Source organism: Brachyhypopomus gauderio, unplaced genomic scaffold (genome assembly GCF_052324685.1).
Source record: "Brachyhypopomus gauderio isolate BG-103 unplaced genomic scaffold, BGAUD_0.2 sc74, whole genome shotgun sequence".
Taxonomy (NCBI): Eukaryota; Metazoa; Chordata; class Actinopteri; order Gymnotiformes; family Hypopomidae; genus Brachyhypopomus; species Brachyhypopomus gauderio.
Genome location: NW_027506895.1, coordinates 1132821 through 1153001, shown reverse-complemented (window position 1 = coordinate 1153001; position 20181 = coordinate 1132821).

Sequence of the window (20181 nt, the reverse complement as noted above, 5' to 3'; positions counted from 1 at the left end):
CTAACATTAGCTTCTGTCTTTGTGTACTTCATTCATTTGAAAAGTTTCAAATATGTACGCCACATTTCACATTCATTTTTTTCCCTCACTGGGATCATGTCCTTCCTTTAAATGAATCTGGATTTAGAGTGCCTCAGAAAGTTCTGTACACTACGGAAAGGCAAACATACATGTTTCGGGAACAATTGTAGTGAATATAATAAATAAAACTTTAGCAAACCATGCCAGATTGAACCCAGAGAAGCTAACAAGAATCACTCCAGAAGTGTCCATACACAGACTTGCTCTCTAGAGAGTCTTCTAGAAACTGTTGCAATTTAGAAAGTGTATGTTGAATTCACACTCCACAAAGTATATGCTGCATTATGTGTTGCGAAAAGACAGATATATTTACCCCTCACACACACATACAAGCATTTTGGATTTGACTTGCTGAACTGCATAACCTGTAATAGAAGAGCGTGAAAAGGCACCTCCCGCTGTTTGAAGTGGGGTCAAACGCGCCCAGCGTGGCCGGCCCGAGTGCCACGGCCCGAGTGCCACGGCCCGAGTGCCAGGGCCTCTGACATCACAGATGTGTCAGGCCTTCAGCTCACTGTTTTGTAGCTTCCCTCCTCTGAGTGAGACGGGGCTGCTCGAGAGAGCTGGAGCTCGCTCAGGTGTTTCGGGGGTTTCTCAAGGGGAAGTGTGTACGCGGGTGGCCTCTCCCCTCTGCCCTTGATCACGACGGGGCGCTTTGATCCCCCCCCCCCGCCGCAGCTGCGGATACACTCACACTGAGTGGCCACACCTGTTGCCCCCCCGCCCCTGGTGGACGGCTGCACCTCTGGAGGTGACTGCTGCCTGCCCATGTGAAGACAGCGGATGACAGCTCACCTCCCGCACCTCGTAGGCACACCAGACACATGCTGGGCTCGCCATCCAGCCCGCGTTGAAAGCTGCGTGGGAGTCTCGGCGCTTGTGATGTTCTCGCCGGGCCTCCGGTTACCTCTTTAAGGAGCCCTTTGATCACACCAGTCCATCCGGAAGATACGGGACAGGGAGAGTCGGTTCTCAGCTCGCAGCAGATGTGAAGCCGCTTGGATTTAAGCAGGTTCTGCCGGGAAAATGAGAAGACACAGAAGACCTGTCCTGGTTCATCTGCACGTCTGATGACTCAGCACGTTACGGATGAAAACGTTTGTGTGACGGTGCTGCTCATTCTCGGAAGTGTCTTAAAACATATTCATTGTCTTTTCAAACAAGGCAGGATGCAGCGTATGGTTCTGAAAGCCCGATTTGGTGATTTCTATTGGAATTCTAACTTTGACCCTCTTTCCACATTGCATCATTGATTTTTGCAGTGTTTCACAGCCACATGCCTTAGAAAAGGTCACTGGGTCAAGCAAGCATGTGCAGAGACTACACACACACACACACACACACACACACACACACACACAGTCACACACACCCACGTCGCAGCATCCACTGACCACTGGTATTTGTAAGCACGTTTGTTAGCATTCCAGCTCAGAAAAACACTCAAGCAGAAAAAAGTTCTCGTAAATGAATTTTATGTGTGTCCCTGCTGAACCCTCAGAGACACAGAGCAAGCCATGTGCTGACGTGACGTCGACCGCTACACTTGTCCAGTGTGAGTCACACGTGAGGCCCCGTAAGAAACGACGAAAGACGTCAAAGGAGCCGGTCGTCACTCGCCGGACGTGGAGAAACGATACGCGGCCCTTCCCACAATGCCTTGCTCCGTGACAGGCCCTGCACAGTCACGCTTGACTTCCCGGAGACTGTGTTTGTTTAGGTGAGCGTGCGCTACCGGCCCACGCGCTGAGACGCCATGAGACAGACACGGCCGGAGCTTTAATGAGTCACCACCACCATCACGCAGGCTGCAGGTGTGTTGGACATCCCCTAGGATCATGACTCGGCACACGGAAGCCGCTTCATTCTGCTCTGATGGGACAGGAACAAAAAGAAATAAAATCTTACAGATGCGATTTCCGATTGAGCCATGCCTGGAAGTTCCCCCAGAAATATGATCATATTCGCTTTGGTTGCTGATTATAAAGAATACTCACATCACCACTATTGTTATACCATAAAGTGAGCTGTCACTCAATGAGCCGTTTAAGGTGGACCATCCTTCCTTTAACCCCTCGCAATAGAAACATTGGGTGACTTTGTAAAGTCAAATAAAGACCTTGCTGGAGTCCCTGTGTGTTTGAAATTGTAAGGAAGCTCCACACACATCTGCTCCACCTGCTCCACCTGCTCCGTCAGCTGCGTCTGCTCCTCTACACCCGACTGCACTGCAGTTCTGCACTTGTTCGTCTTGAGCTGTTCTGTTCTGGTTCTGTTCTGGTTCCTCGACTCTCCTAATGAATGACACGTGGGGGGACTCGAATCTCAACAGTTCGGAAGTGGCAAAAAGATAAACTGTTCGATTTTGCTGTGATAACAATGAAAATGCCATACGCCACATTGGGTTTGTGAAATATGTACAGCCCACACGTCTATTCCTCTGTTTATAAAAGATATGTAACATATTCTGCCCATATAATGTGTTCTCAGCGGTGTTTTGTGAATTAACAAAATAAGAAACACTCCTCATTCTGAGCACTGGGTTATAAATCTGATATGACTCTAAAAATGAGACAACAAGAGGAATGAAATCTGCTCTACGGTCCAAACAAACTCCAACACTTCAGCAAAACGGAACCGCGGGTTTCATCCGGCCACATCTGATCTGGCCAGGGCTTTCAAATCAGACTATGAAATGAGTTACTCAAAAACACAATAAAACACAATTATAAAAGATGGCTGCTTTCATTCTGAGGTGCTGATGAGAATATGACCCTGAGGCATTGAGACAATGCAGGAGCAGGTTGAGTGTGTGTGTGTGTGTGTGTGTGTGTGTGTGTGTGTGTGTGTGTGTGTGTGTGTGTGTGTGTGTGTGTGTGTGTGTGTGTGTGTGTGTGTGGAGGGGGGGTGTCGGTCCTCTCTGTGTTGTGACACTTGTTTTGTATGCATATATCATCCTCATTTCCTATACAGTGGGCTGGATGGCAGGTTTAATGGCTTCAGTTTTTATAGCAGCACCTATATTGAGCTGTTGGCCAAAGCTGCCAATGTTTTATGTGGAAAAGGCGAGATGAGGGAGAAGAAACGGATTCCTGAGTTGGCGATGACTGTGTGTGTGTGTGTTTGTGTTTATGTGTATGTGTGTGTTTGTGTGTGTGCAGGGGGGTGATTTTCCATAGTGAACGTTATTACCTTGTAAACACTACTGGGACCCAGGCAGAGTGTAGCTATGAGTGCAGTCTGATAGGTCTGGCTGCTCTGGAGAGTGTTACGGATGGGTATTAACCCTGGCCTCAGTCTCTGTTGAAACAACACTCATACTAATGATGTATACACAGTCTTCATATGTCTAATTGCAAGCTGTGGTGATAGAGTGTGTGTGTGTGTGTGTGTGTGTGTGTGTGTGTGTGTGTGTGTGTGTGTGTGTGTGTGTGTGTGTGTGTGTGTGTGTGTGTGTGTGTGTGTGTATGTGTGTGTATGTATGTGCACGTGCGCATGAATGTGTGTGTGTGCATGCATGTGCGTTTGCACGTGCGTGCGTGAGTGTGTGTGTGTGTGTGTGTGTGTGTGTGTGTGTGTGTGTGTGAGTGTGTGTGTGTGTGTGTGTGTGTGTGTGTGTGTGTGTGTGTGTGTGTGTGTGTGTGTGTGTGTGTGAGACCCCTGTTCCCCAGAATAAGCCTGAAGGCTGGTGTGGCTCTGAGTGTGTTGGGGTTTGCGTTTCATCCCTCTGCTGTAGACTTTAATGCCTGCGTCTAATTCCTAAGAGATCCTATAAAAATTCCCAAATGCAACGTTTAAAAGCAATTCATTCATTTCCCACTGCTCCTAATAGCCATTACATCTTTTCCTATCTACAGAGTGATCGACACAGTCCTATTTTAATAACAATCCTGCCAAATGCTGATTTAATATGGAATACATTATACTGGTTATACAAATTATATGGTATTATACAGCTGTACAGCTAATGTCACTGTTTGAGGTTTTTTGTCAACATATATGAGTAAGAGACCGAGATGGCAGCTGTTTCTAATGTTGTGAGTGTGGGTTGATGTCTGATTTATTCTGTGTGTTTAGCTGGGTAATTAAAACTGAACAGAATGTTCTAGAAAGCACATCATTACTGCATTCACTATGAACTGTAGACTGTACGAAATTTCTGTTCTTGTGTCATATGTTACTTTCATGTCTTATATGATTTTACAATTTCCTTTTTGTACTAAAGTAAAGAAGCCTGCTTATTTTATTTAGTTTTTAATTGTCTATGTCTATTCTATTGTCTTTTGCTTTTCATAACTTTACATTGGCTGCAGTTCTATTTCATTTACACATTGCACGTGATCTTACCATGTTCTTAACATTTCCCATGGTCTTAACATGATCTTAATGTGGTCTTAACATTACACATGATCTTAACATGGTCTTAACATTGTACATGGTCTTAATGTGGTCGTAACATTGTACATGGACTTAACATGGTCTTCGCATGGTCTTAACATTGTACATGGTCTTAATATGGTCTTAACATGGTCTTAACATTGTACATGGTCTTAATATGGTCTTAACATGATCTTAAAATGGTCTTAACATTGTACATGGTCTTAATATGGTCTTAACATGGTCTTAACATTGTTCATAGTCTTAATATGGTCTTAACATGCTCTTAACATGGTCTTAACATTGTACATGGTCTTATTATAGTCTTAACATTGTACATGGTCTTAATGTGGTCGTAACATTGTACATGGACTTAACATGGTCTTCATATGGTCTTAACATTGTACATGGTCTTAATATGGTCTTAACATGGTCTTAATATTGTTCATAGTCTTAATATGGTCTTAACATGCTCTTAACATGGTCTTAACATTGTACATGGTCTTATTATAGTCTTAACATTGTACATGGTCTTAATGTGGTCGTAACATTGTACATGGACTTAACATGGTCTTCATATGGTCTTAACATTGTACATGGTCTTAATATGGTCTTAACATGGTCTTAACATTGTACATGGTCTTAATATGGTCTTAACATGATCTTAACATGGTCTTAACATTGTACATGGTCTTATTATAGTCTTAACATTGTACATGGTCTTAATATGGTCTTAACATTGTACATGGTCTTAACAGGTTGTGTGGGAAGATCATTCTTAGTGTTGTATAATTCAGGTGGAGCAGGTGGGTTTCAGTCAGCCCTTGATCCCTGGAGCTCAGCTGGATGGCTGGACTGGTCGTCCACTCCTGTCCCAGCACACAGGTAGAAATTCTGCACGAGGGTCCACGTGGAGCACTCGTGTTTAGTCTCGCCACAGAGATTGTGACTGGAATTATTTTTTTTCCATCTCACGTCTCATGTAGTTACATCTGCAGCAAACAAACCCCAACAAACATCAACAACCCAAAGTTAGCAGTTCACATAACGCGTCTCAGAGTGAGAACTGACAAACCCCTCAAGTATGTCCAGTAGAGGAAAATATTCTATAAACCCAGGCCGACAATCACAAACAGCAGATGCCCGGTGCTGGTGAAGGGAGTCAAGGATTCAGAAACACACTCAGTAAATACAGTCTAAATATAGACCTTCTCCGTGTGATTGGTGGAGGCTTATGTCCGTGGGCGCAGATTTGCACTTGGGGCTGCAAACTTCGTCCGGTTCAGCATGTGTTAAGCACTGGTACATCCAGCCGTCTGAAACAGAATTGTCAGCATAGATTTGCTAGTCTTTGAAAAAATGTGCCACAGTCATTTTATTCAAAGTCCTTCTTAGCTAAGCTGGGACACAGTTTAGAACACAGCTCTCTGCTGCAGGTGCCCCAGTGGTTTGAGCTGGAACTCCTCCAGTGAGAGGATTTGGCTGGAATCCCGTTTGTCCTGAACAGCATGCTGTGTGTTTCTGCCTGGAGCCAGTGTTGCAATTTTTGCTAGTAACTGGTCTGTGTCCAAATGCAGTGTTCTTCTTGAACAGGACCACTGTTCCTAGAGTGCGTGTTGACATTTTCCTGTGTACGACACACGTTTGCACAACTTGCACAAAAGCATTACTTTGTGCCAACTTTGTATCTCACACACACACACACACACACACACACACACACACACACACACACACACACACACACACACACACACACACACACACACAGTCTTTCTTGATGGACATCCAAAAAAGAAAAGAAAATGTTCTAATGTTTCAATTATACAAAATGCGTTATTAGTTTTGAAAGTCAGATATGCTTCTTGGCACTGTGGTTACAATAATTAGGCAGGGCTTTATATGAATGTTTCATTTCCTGATACCCCTGCCATTTGTTGTTATTAATAGTGTTCAGCAGGGGTCACCAAGCACCAGGCCGTGGACCGGTACCGGTCCGTGGGTTATTTGGTACCGGGCCGCACAGAAAAAACTTTTTTTTAATATGTATATATTTATTTATTTATTTATTTTTATCGACGATCAGAGTCTGAGTGATGTTTTATTTTGAAATATATATTTTGTAATTGGGATTCTTTCCCAATGACATTCCGCTCTGAGTTTTATTTATATTTGTTTTATGCCAGTTGTATCATTTTATTCGTCGTATTTACCCCCCACACTTTAAAGGCCGGTCCGTGAAAATATTGTCTGACATGTAACCGGTCAGTAGCGCAAAAAACGTTGGGGACCGCTGGTATACAGAGTAAAAGTATCTGAATCTGTTTTTGATTTCTTGTTTCCAGCCATAGAATTTCACCACGCTCCCTAACTGAGTCTCTCCACACCTGCCATTTACCTGCAACTTCTAGGATGTGAGAAGGCAGAGTGTAAAGGAGCCTGACTGAACCACGCGCCTCGCCTGGGACATTCCTACAGCAACTGAGGAACAGAACGTATAAAATATGCTCAGAAGAGTTTCCTTAATCTCCATTGTTTAAATGGAGAGTGTCATGGCAGAGTGCTTCAGACTGGCCACACCCACAGCTCAGCTGAAGCCTGCCGGTTATGTTCTCCTGTAGGACGTCCACGAAAACGGACTCTTTGCCATGTGTTGTTATGTATGTTGTTATACATTTTTTACATACAGTTTTTATGAATCATGCTTATTCTGATGAGGCAAAACTCTCATGTGGGGTGCCCCAAGGCTCAGTTTTGGGCCCAATCCTTTTCTTATTGTATTTATACCCATTAGGGAATATTTTAAAACGTTACAATAATGTGTCTTATCATCTCTATGCTGATGACATCCAGTTGTACTGCTCTTTTAAAGCTTCAGAGTTTTACAAACTGTCTGAACTTAGTAGCTGCCTGTCAGAAATCAAAATGTGGCTAAACAATAATTACCTACAGTTAAATGCAAATAAGACGGAGACTCTTATTCTTGCGCCGGATGATAAAATTCCAGGAATTAGGCAGCACCTGACATTTTTTACTTCTTCAGTTAAAAATAGTCTTAGAAATCTAGGGGTTGTTTTTGACAGTTCTTTATCTTTTGACAGTCACTGTAAAACACTAGTAAAAAACTGTTTTTATCATTTAAGAAATATTTCTAAGTTGAGATCTGTTGTGTCTCTGAAGGAACTTGAGATGATTGTTCATGCTCTTATCTCATCCCGTTTGGATTATTGTAACAGTCTTTTTAGTTGTGTTAACAAATCCTGTTTGACATGGTTACAGTCTGTACAAAATGCTGCTGCGAGGCTGATAACTAAGACACACAGAAGAGCACATATAACTCCAGTTCTGGCCTCCCTACACTGGCTCCCTGTGCATTTGAGGAGTCATTTTAAAATTTTGGTTTTAACTTATAAGCACTCCATGGTCAGGCTCCCAAATATATTCGGGACCTTTTGAATCCTCTTTGCCCATCCAGGTGTTTGAGGTCGTCAACTAAAATGCTGTTGGTGGTTCCGCGTACCCATTTTAAAACCCGGGGGGACCGATCATTTCAGGTGCTGGCCCCGAGGCTCTGGAACGCCCTCCCATTATCCTTGCGCTGCTCAGACTCTACTGATCTCTTTAAGAAGCATCTTAAAACGTTTTTATTCAGACAGGCTTTTAATTAATTTTTATTACTCATTTTGTATTTTTATTGTTTTCATGTATGTAAAGCACTTTGTGATACTATATCTGTGAAAGGTGCTATATAAATAAATGTCACGTAGGGCAACGCCCCCTCTCGTAGCTGTCACTCTGGGTTCCCTCATGTCCGTGTTCCCTGCCTGTTTGTCCCGCCCTGCTCGTTGTCTTCGTGTTTCCTTGTTTGTTGCCACGCCCCAGTGTCATTGTCATCACCTGTCCCTAGTTAGTTTCTATGTATATAAGTCCCGTCATTCCCCAGTCGTGTCATCCGTGATTTTGTCTATCCAGTTTGTTTGTCTACTTAGTGTCTTGTGCTTTGTTCTATCCTGTTCTTTGTGAGTATTGTTTCCGCAGCAAGTATTCCTGCCTGTTCCGTGTTTCCCCGTCGTGTTGGTTTATCTGTCCGAGTATGTCTGTTCGTATTTCATGTCTGGACTGCCTGCCTGTTATGACCCATGCCTGTGTTTTTGACTCTGCTTATGGTATTCCCCGTAATAAATCTCGCTCATCTCAGCGATTGTGTCCGTCTCCTCGCTCCGTGGCTCGTGCCACGTTACAATAAAGTTTATTATTATATTATTATTATTATTATTATTATTATTATTATTACATTTAATACACACTGAATGGCCACTTTATTATATACTCCCTCAAGACTACTATCGTGGCATAAATTCAACTAGGTATTGAAATTGTTATGCAGGAATCTTGGCCGGTACAGACAGGATAGCTTCTTGCAGTCGCCATAACCTAGAGCAAGGTACTGACATGCTCTGAAATACAGAATATAGTTGTAGCAGACCATTTCAGAGACGTCCTGGATTAACCAAGGACACAAGGAAGAGTCGGTATCATGATCTCGGAACCAATCTGAGACGATACTACCACTGTGGCTTTGTGCACTGCCCTGCTGAATGTTAGACTAACTTGGTCAGCTACAATGCCCAGGTCCAAACGTCTGCCCAGCGTGGACCCATCGTGTTGGAATAAAACATTCCCCCTTACTCCATCAGCCCATCAGACCCAACTGTGAAGTCACTCCGATTTCTCAGTTTTCTGAGTTTTCTAATGTGAAATCACACTGAAACCGATCCATGGAAAACCTGCTCACTAGATTTAATGCTGCACTCTGATGTCATGTTTTATTTCCATCCAGAGCAGCTCCAGTTGAGAAAGAGCAGGTTTCTATAAAAGAATGACCATTAAGTATATATACAACAGATAAAAAAAACACTTTGTAGATGATGCATGTTACTCATTTTGGTTTAAAAACATCTGTCTGACATTGATAAGCATCACATGGTCTGATTGGGCCAAAGATGCCGGTGTTTTTTGGTTGGGTAGACATGTGATTCAAGGAGCTGTTTAGCAGGTCTAAACTCATGGAGTGAGCCTACAGGTTTGGGACGTTTTCACTGGAGCCCAAAATTATTCACTGCAGTATTTGGATAACGAAATCAAGCAGTTAATATTTAGCTGGCGAAGACAATTGTGAGGAAATGGCTCACTGAACACCTGGGCTAGGCAGTATGAAGTGTGTGTGTGTGTGTGTGTGTGTGTGTGTGTGTGTGTGTGTGTGTGTGTGTGTGTGTGTGTGTGTGTGTGTGTGTGACCAAGTCATCAGTGCTAATCACCCGCAGTTTTCCCAGGAAGCCACTGTGCGTCCTGCTAAACTTGACCTCATTTCCTGTGCAGGTTGTGCGGCCATGTTGTTTTCTCTGTCTCTTCCTCCGAGTGCCTCTCCTCGCTCACGCGCGTCGTTACAGAAGACGAGGTTCTTGCATGCTGATTGCTTCTGCTGATGAGTAACGTGCTTCCCAGTAACCCAACTGCACATTTAGCCACATTTCCTACTCGTTTGTGATAATTTAACAATCACAAGAAGTTTCAAAGTATCTGTTAATGACGTTTTTCCCCATCTTAGGAAGTTTCCATCGATTGTTGCAATCTGTCCAGTTTAAACGAACTGTGTTGTTATTTTGTTATTGTGGTTGAATTATCCTTTGGTAATAAAGTGTAGAAGGAATAACAAATGTCTGGAGTTGGGTTGTTATCTATACTGAACCTTAAGTCTTACCCATAAAAGCCAGGTGCATTTCTCTCATAAAACGTTCTCGCCTCTGCTAAACAGGTCATTGATTAAACCCTCGCTTTAAAACCAGAAATCCTGCCGTGTTTCCGGTGCATCCGTTCTCACTGCCTTCGCGCCTCCGTTCTTCACGCCTCTGTAAACGGGTTCCTCATTTGTGAAAGCTCCTCTCTCTTCACCTCCTCATAGCGGAGGCCCTGTCGGCTCGGGGCTCCTCGGATCTCCCCCCTCGGTCCACAGCTGGTCCTGCCCCGCTGGAAATGCAATCAGTATATTTAGCCCTCCTGTTTACGGGGTGGTGAAAACGACGGTCTTGTGCGGCGGTGGTCAGGGGAGACAGTGTCAACGCGCCCACACTCACCCACACGCTGAACGGAGCTTCCCAGACTGACGGGATTCCCTCAGAACGGGCGTTCGGGTGTGCGTGAAAATAACGCCCTCATCCCTCTCACTCACTCTCAGCGTCTTCGTGAGCTGAAGGACTATTTAAACTATTTTAAGTTAAATAGTTTTTAAGTTAAAAAACTTAGAATAGAATAAATAAATAAATATGAAACCTCTTCTCCGTCTGTGATCCTGAAACCCACAGCACGATTAGGCCAAACCAAGGAAACACACATCACTCCGACATACAAAACATGATACTTCACACACTTCACACACTAACATTAATCACCCCTTTGTTCGGACTTGAAGAGGTGCTCATGCATGGCCATCAACAGCACACCGTACACATTCCAAGACTATAAATACAAGTGCACGTAAAATCCCCCGGAATGTCGGGGTAAAAATCCCCGAGTGTTCACGTAAGCCCATTTGCAGACGTACTGAGGACTGTAAACCACTGGCTCGTCAGGTTCTGTGAGGAAGAGGAAGAGGAAGAGGAGCTGTGAATGAAGGCATTATGAACCTCCAGCAGCTCCCTGCCCAGGGTGGGACTCAACAACAGGTCAGTATTTCTGCGAAAACAATAGACAACCTTTGTTCCTCTTTTCCGCAGGTGAGTCTTAAAACACACAGCTAACATACTCCCCCCTCCCCCCATACTCTCTCTCTCTCTCTCTCTCTCTCTCTCTCTCTCTCTCTCCTATTCACACTCTTCTTGGGTACACACAGGAAAGTAGAAAGTCTTTCTTTATCTTGGCCCAACATGGCTTCCGACAGAAGTGTAATGAGTAATTTGGGAACGGGAGCAAGGCCAGGCCAGGCCAACGCTTCTCCACACCTCCTCTCATCTCCTCCAACACACACACACACACACACAAACGGAGGCACCAGCAAGCCCCTCACAGCATGAAAGTGGATGTGGTCGGCTCGCAACGGGGGGATGTCTGACTTCCACCCTGTCCTGCGGAAAGGGAAGCGCTCGGCGGTGTAGGTGTGTGAACAGCTCCAGGGAGGGATGCGACACAATCTGCGAGAGAAATACGAGTCAGGCTCTTTTATTTACACTCCCCACAGCCCCACCTCCATGTTTTGTTGAAGCCTGTTCCCAGAGATGCGACCAATGAAAAGCAAGCGGTCGTGAAATGGGGGAACCGGCCGCCAAATGTCCTCCAACTGTCCAGCGGCGTCACGCTAAGCGAACGGCTCCTTTCGCGCGACCCTTCGGACGGCTAACGGGTGCGCCACCGTGGTAACGAGGGTGTTGGAAGTCGAGGCTCCGCCCCTCCTTTTGAGACTAGAGGGAACTGCCCTCCCTGTAACCCCCATGAGTTAGAGTGGGCTCAAGGTCCCAGTGGCAAGACACCATTATGTGCCGCAAAGTGCCTTCTGGACTACTACCAGCCAATCAGAGGCAAGGTAGCACATACCCATCGCCATAAACAAAGGCCCCGGTTCACAAAAGTTCAACAAAGCCTCCCGACTTCTGCGGACGGGGTTTGTCTCAGATCAGAGGCCGACACTCGCGTTTGTAAACCATGTGTTTAATGTTTGCCACTTCTGCTCCCAAGATCGCTTGGTGTGACGCTACATTTATCACGGCACTTTCTGAAGCGTCTGCTCTCTTTCAGGACGACGTCCATCTGGACGCTGTTTTTGTTTACATCACGCATGTTGTTTGTTGCCCTGAGATTCGATTGTCTCCCTATCGTCTTCCTTGCTCTTGGACCGGTCTCAAGAATGTCTGTTCCCCTCCGAGCTAAATTTAATTAACCGAAGCGCTATAAATAGGAAGGCAGCAACGACTGTGGTGTGTGATCTTCGTGGCTGCTTTACTGGCGTCTCTTGAGTGATCACTGAGACACGCCGTGCCGGTCCTGTGTCTTCTTGCTGTGGACGGCATGCTGAGGTGTCTCGTGCTACCTCTCCGTGAGACATGTCTCCGTCGGGGACGGAGAAAGAAGAGAGAGTGCTCGCAGCCCCTCGGCGTGGAGCTACCTGTCCGGCCGTGGCCTGACCCGACCCGGTCGTGCGGGCGGGCCCGCGGGGCGGAGAGGCGGTGGGGCCCAGGTGCTGGGGCCCAGGCGTGGGCGGCCGTCCCTGGCACGGGCCTCTGCGGGTGGGGCTATTTTTAGCAGGGGCCGTTTCCTCCAGCCCTGTCTCAGTAGGGCTGGTTCAGATCTACCTGATTTGCAGGGTCGCCATTAGTCTTCCTAATAAAGGCCAGATTGTGGAGAAAATGCTGGTAACAATACCTCACTGTGTGCTGCTGACTGCACCTCCCAGTAGGAGTGTGTGTGTGTGTGTGTGTGTGTGTGTGTGTGTGTGTGTGTGTGTGTGTGTGTGTGTGTGTGTGAACATGTGTGTGTGTGTGAACTTGTGTGTGCGTTTGTGTGTCAGCGTGTGTATGTTATGTGTGTATATATGTATAACATTCTGTGTATGTATTCTGTCTGATTGTGTATTTGTGTGTGTGTGTGTGTGTATGTGTGTGAGTGTGTGTTTATGTTTGCGTATGCATGTGTGAGTGTGTGCATGTGTGCGTGCATGCATGCGTGTGTATGTGCGTGTGCATGCTTGTGTGTGTGTGTGTGTGTGTGTGTGTGTGTGTGTGTGTGTGTGTGTACAAGAAGGGCCAGTTTCCTGTTGCCTTCCCAGGGAAAACAGCCCCAGGCCTCCATGATCAGGCTGCTTCCCTCTCTCACTACTGACACACTCCCTTACATGGGTTTATACTCCACTAAAACAGGTTTAATAGGACCCAATCAGCCACCAGATCTACAGGAAAAGCTCATACGTTTGCTGGGAAGAGTGCAGCTACCTTTTAGGACACTATTGTCACTGAGATTCATGACAGGCAGTCATGGTATTGTGCTGATGACTAATTCAGGATATTTTTCTGGCAAATGTGCTTGCTCCCCAGAAATGCTTGTCCTACATAAATAACATCCCAAAATCAGCTTTTGACTCAAAATGTATGTGACATGATTACCCCATTTTTATAAACCGCTTAATTAGAGTACTGGTGTGCCTTGTGTTGGAAGGGAATTCAGAGTTGCTCCAACAATGCTGTTTGTGACAAATGCCGTGGTCAGTGTAAGGTTGTGCACCTCATAATAGACACTGATTAGAGAGGTCGGCTTTGATAAACCTCCACTTGTGCACTTGTGAAGCCACTGCAAATGTCCACACACACACACACACACACACACACACACACACACACACACACACACACACACACACACACTCACACACACACACACACACACTCACACACACACACACACACACACACACACACACACACACACTCACACTCACACTCACACTCACACTCACACTCTCACACACACACACACACACACACACACACACACACACACACACACACACACACACACACACACACACACACACACTGTTCCAGCAGCCCTGTGGACATCGCTGTCTTGGCTCCTGAGTGATCTTGTGTCATTGGCCTGATGTTCAAAATTCATCATCGTTCCAAGATTCCCTGTGATTCATTCCAGCTGCTTTTCCGACCCGTTGTGCCTTTGCCCCATCACGCCGTTCACGTTGGTGCAGCTTCACGCCGACGTCCGCTCAAACTCTGGCTGTTCACTTTGATGTCTGACGTTTGTCGATGTCATCACCCCTCATTTATCTTTTGCGGCTGATACAGAACATTAAAATGACAGGAACATGTCCAAAAACCATGAAGTGTAATTTCGGTGCTAAGACCCTGAGAAAAACTCCACCAAAAAAGTTCACAATTCTGTGCATGAGGGAATAAGTGATAACCTTTGAGCGATTACAAACACGTCATTTTCCCCAGTCAGCTGTAATTAAGACATCTGAACTTACCTGAATTTCCAAGCAGGTAAAAAAAGAAAAAAGTGACATCTTCGTAGCATTAGTGCAACCCTCACCTTGGTAGCCAAATGTAACACTGTAACATTGTAACACTGTAACATTATAAACTTACTATGGCGGTCTATGTTGTCACTGCCTGCTGCATCTACGGGTAAACCACTTGTGCCTTAACGCAGCGTATTGGACTTCCGCGTTAAGGTATGACCGCAATGAGTCACCTGGTCTAAAACACTTCCCTAGTATGTACTCATCCTTTGTGTTTCTCTAAGGACACTGAAATACCTCATACCCTGAAACAGGCGTTTCCTTGCACATTTACTGGCCTGTGTGACTCCAGTAACTGATTTAACAGGGAAAGATGTGATGAGTTTTCCAAATGGGCAAGAAATGTCCTTCAAGTCACAACCTCATAAGGATGAAAGTGCGTGTAAAGGTAATATTCTTGGTAAGTACATCGTAATGTGAGTGTAATGTGAGTTAACAGGCCAAAATCGTCCTGCACACTAATGAAATATTGAGAATGAAATCATCAGTTTGAAAACATTTGGAGTTCTGGGAACTAAAGTTGGTGACAGTCTTTTTTGTAAGTGCAGTGTATGTGTGTGTGTGTGTGTGTGTGTGTGTGTGTGTGTGTGTGTGTGTGTGTGTGTGTGTGTGTGTGTGTGTGTGTGCGCGCGTGCGTGTGTGCTCTTGCTTGGGCATCACTTTATCACGACTTGGGTGGGACAGAGGTGTGTACATCTGGAGGGTGGAGTACAGGTGGAGCACCACCCTGAATGAGGTGTGGGAGCTGCAGAGGTGAAGCGTCACTTTAAGTTACGTCTCATATGGAATGAATTTCCATAATGGAATTCCTGGAACTCCTAAATAAAGCCGACACTCACCCACATAACTCATAACTCAACACGTGAGCGTCAGGGCAAGCAGAATTTGGGCATTATTTGCGTTCTCATAATTCTTTGGTGTCTGCCTCTGAGTTATAAAGGATCCCTCCAAACTAAATCTATCTTTTAATTTCATGCTTTAGTCAATGCAGTTTTGGGGCAACTGAAACACTGATCTGTGGAATAATACAGCTCCACCTTCTCACGCTCCACCAGGTCTGAGATGCATGGCAGTAGAAATAGGAACGAACAGATGGACTTCTCCACCCATCACAGATAGCAGTTCGTGCCATTGTCTGAGCAGCTGTGTCTGCCTGAAGGCCAAAGTGTGTCTCTGCCTAGACAGTGGAGGACAACCCCTGCCACGCTGTCCAGAAACGTCCCGATTGGTCAGTTCACGCTGTCCAGAAATGTAACGTGGGCCAGTCCCATGGAACAATTACCGAAAGTAAACCGTCAGTAGACACTCGGTAAGCAACATACCAAAAATGATAAACAAATAAACACATATCTAAATTGTCTACAAGAATTTCAGGATGGTTTTTGTTGCCGTAATACTTTTTCACTGTCCATCATTAACCAGGGGTTATTCTTGGAGAAGAATTTTCCATTGGAGAGAGAGAAAGAGGCAATATTTGTGAGAGAACAGCAAAGTATGAGGCAGTGGACATGGAGGATGAACTGCTCCCTTGGGCTTGTGCTGGGGAGAGACGACCAGACAATACCCCCCCCCCCCCCCCCCCCACCACCCCCTTTAAGAGCCCCAGGGCCAAAGGAGCCTGGGGTGGAACTATCTGTTAGCCAGGAAGAGGGCGAGCTCAAGTATGTCACAGGTGGGCGACCCAGAGTGATCCGTGGTGGGCACCGTACGGGACAGGAAGAAACATCGACCCATCATCTGATTCCCACTCCAAGCCCTGGAGCTCACAGTGTCAGGCCTGGCCAGACACTACGTCTTGATCTAGCTGGCTGGAGGAGTGTTATCGGAGAGAGTGATCCTTGGCAGATGGCACCGAAAAACATGAGAGTGTGTGGGGAGGAGCAGGTCCAGACGGGACTGGTGTTACAGGGCACGGCTCTGCTAAACAGACATGCCAAACAGAACCAGAACATCGTGGTCAGAGGAACAATCCCTTTGGTTTTTCCATCTGAACCTGATGAAAGCAAAGGACCTGAATTAGCATTAGCCAGTGGCTGGACTGTACAGTGGTCACCAGTCCTGGTGACTCCATGACTTGCAACCAGGTTCTGTTTCATGTGGAAATAGCGCATATGTTTTTCTCTGCATATGTTTTTGAAGCAGGTCTATCAAAAGCTTGAAGTGCCTCTTTGTAAGTGTTGCTCACGTGATTTCTGATGTCATGTAGCTTATTCCTGCCCCTTCTTCATTTTGAGCGACATGTCTCCAGCTCTCCACGCTACAGTCCCATGTCTTGGAATATGGCTGGAATACTGAGCACTTGTGTTTGAAGTACTGCGCAGTCTTTTAGAATTTAGAAATCTTGTAGATTTTAGTTGATTTGGATCTCTGTGGAACGTGCGTTGATTTGCCCACGTTGACTTATGCACTGTGAGCAGTGGCGAAGCGTGTAGAGACTTATGGGAAATTCTCCCATCAACCGCCAGACTGGCTCCTCTGGTTCCAATCAGCTGGACAGACGTGACTCACGATTAATCAGAGGTGGATCGGGGCCCGTTGCCATGTTAGAGAAAACACGATATGCTCAAACTGCTATATGGCACATTTGAGTTTTTACTTAACTTTTTTACCTGTCCCTTGAAATTAAAGACAGCACTTTAGCTGACTGGGAGGGAACAGTTAGTAAAGATGCTCCATTAGGACAAACGGTGTCACTGTCTTGTAAATCATTTATTGTCTCAGTATGGGTTCTTTGGAGAGGACACATGATATGTGCTTGCGTGTCAGCCGATGGGTAAAAACAGTTTTATAAGACTCATATTATAAACATGCCACTACATCACGTACATGGAAAAAATGATAATTCACATTATACAGTACTGGGCAACAAGTGTTGGTGTTATCAACAAGTGGTCTCATGCTAAAGGATTTCAAGCTTCTTCAACTGGTTTATGTTCTTTTCCCAGTCCAGAAGATGTGTTGTGGGCGTGGCTCAGATGTTGAGGGTGTGACTCACTTATGCTGTGGGCGTGGCTCATGTCTTGAGGGTTTCACTCTCTTATGTTGTGGGCGTGGCTATCTGCTACCAGATACAGGTCTTAATCTTGTTTTAATGTGTTTGAAGTTGTTATGATGAGCCTTAGAATCAATGTGAGGCTTAGAGATCAAACCTACTGCTTTAACAAGACTCCTAAAATCTTGCTGTTTTTGTATCATTAATGTTTATTTGCATACATTCTTTTGTTTATTTTATGTTTTATATAGTACTTGTATATGCAAATTAACAAGCATATTAAATATGGTTAAATTAACCAAACCAAAATGCAAAAACGAAGGTAGGTATATACAAGCTTCTATATACAAGCTTCTTCTATTTTTCTTCTACTTCTTATTAATATTATTTAAATAGATTACAAGAGCATAATTCCATGAAGTCATTTAATATTTATGAGTTCTATTCTGCCAGGTACTTATCTTCTCAGATGGCCAAGCAGTGATCATTTTATCTTCTTTCCTCTGCGCTAGTACAGTGTATCTCTACCATAACATCAGCCTGTGTAATATCTGCCACTCCTCCATCACAAATGTTAGTTTGGACTTCTGCTTCATGTTGACGCTCAGACCAAGAGTTCTCACGAGAGTGGCGTGAACGTTTTCCAGGTGAAGTAGAGGATTAGAGGAACCCAGCGCGACGTTCGCTGGTCTGGTATCCAGGGGCAGCAGTCCGAGCAGACAAAGACATGTTCTTACCCCACTCTGGGGTAAAGACTCTCAGCAAATTAACAAGCAAGCTGGATTTTTCTTATAATTGTGAAGAGCAGCCAGTGATTATGGGACTTTTGCCGTACTAAAAGCTCATTAAAATCCTGAGCACTCAGCAGGCGCGTGAAGGCCCATTTAAGGCCATGCAGAATCATCTCAGAGGATTAGAGTTGAAGCGTTATGACGCAGTTATGCTTGAGAGCGTATCAGTGAAATGTCCTTTTCAGACATTTTCTCACGCTTATCTTAAACATGACAGCCATGACGCGATGATGTCATGCCCCCACAGCCTTTAACTGTGTCGGAGGAGAAACGGTCTTTGTCAGACCGTTCTAAGCAGATCTGTTTGCCTTTCGGTGTCAAAGCGTACGCACGCTGCTTCTTAAGAGACCGGCTCCTATGTAAATCTTTTCATGCAATACACATGAGGTCACAGATCTATCATTCTAATCAATCTAGCATACACTGCATTGTACATGATGCAGGCACAGTCACGTTACAACAGGAAACACTCACGTTACAACAGGAAACACTTGGAAACAGTTGTCAGTCAAATGATGTCAATAAATGCTAATGGGGCTTTGGTGGTTATTAACAGTGTAAAGAATTAAAAACACTGTTGAGAAGGTTACTTTTCAAAATGTAGTCCACTGCAGATTACAGAATATATGACCATAAATGTCATTTGTAATATTCGACATTGAAGTAATCCACTTTTAGTAATCTAACAAAGTATGTTAGCAATTACATTTACGAGCATGTATTCTGTCATCTGTAATCTGTAGTGAGATTCATTTCAAAAGCAACCTTCCCAACACTGTTCCCAACATTGCTTTCAGGGTGATATCTAAAAGAAAGAAATATTTGGCCCACAATGATAATCTTTTTTTTTTACCTACTGCATAATCTGCCCTGTATCAGAGGTAAAGGTATTCTTTATACATAATTAATTATTCTTTCTTTCCTCCTCTTTCTCTCTCTGTGTGTGTGTGTGTGTGTGTGTGTGTGTGTGTGTGTGTGTGTGTGTGTGTGTGTGTGTGTGGGTGTGTATGCTTTAATGCACCTTAATGGGAAGCTTTTGATAGGGGTATTGTAGATCTGATTTGCCAGGTTCCATTACACAAAATCTTAACAGGAAAAAAGCAAAAATAATAAAGAAAGAAGGCTAACGTGCAATGGAGAGTCAGTAATGTGTTTTAAATACACATGGTTTTCAGAGTTCTACAGCTTGCATTTGTGTGTGTGTGTGTGTGTGTGTGTGTGCACATGCGTGCGTGTGTGTGTGTGTGTGTGTGCACGTGCGTGTGTGTGTGTGTGTGTGTGTGTGTGTGTGTGTGTGTGTGTGTGTGTGTGTGTGTGCCACATTTCCCTGTTCTCACTGAACTCTATGTTGACTCATCTCTGATGTCAGCATGAGTGTGTGTGCATCTGTGTATCTTGCTCCGCTGCCCTGTGACTCGAGGCCCGTTAACCTTTATCAACAATAGGGCCCGGCGCTCCGGTGCCTCCCGTGACTGGGGGAAGCCACGGGTCACGCCAACGCCACTGTTCCCCCGCCGTTCATCAGCCACGGGTCAGCTGGCTCAGCCTTCATATCCCGCCACACTCAGGGATTCTCCCCAGGCAACCTTTCACTGTGAACCCGCTCGCTAAACAAATACGCGAGAGCCCGACCCGGCCCAGCGGCGGACGAAAGCGACCGCACGGGGCGCGAGAGGACGTGACGAGCACACGTGCGCACGTCTTCCCGATCCGCTTCCTAGGAAACGAGATAATGCGTCATTCCACCAGACAGGAGTCACGTCATCGCACACGTTGCCGGACCTGGCCGCACACGTCCAGGCAAACCGACGCGTGTCCCGGGAGCCTATCCGCAGTACTGGACTGCTCCGCCAATCCCGGGC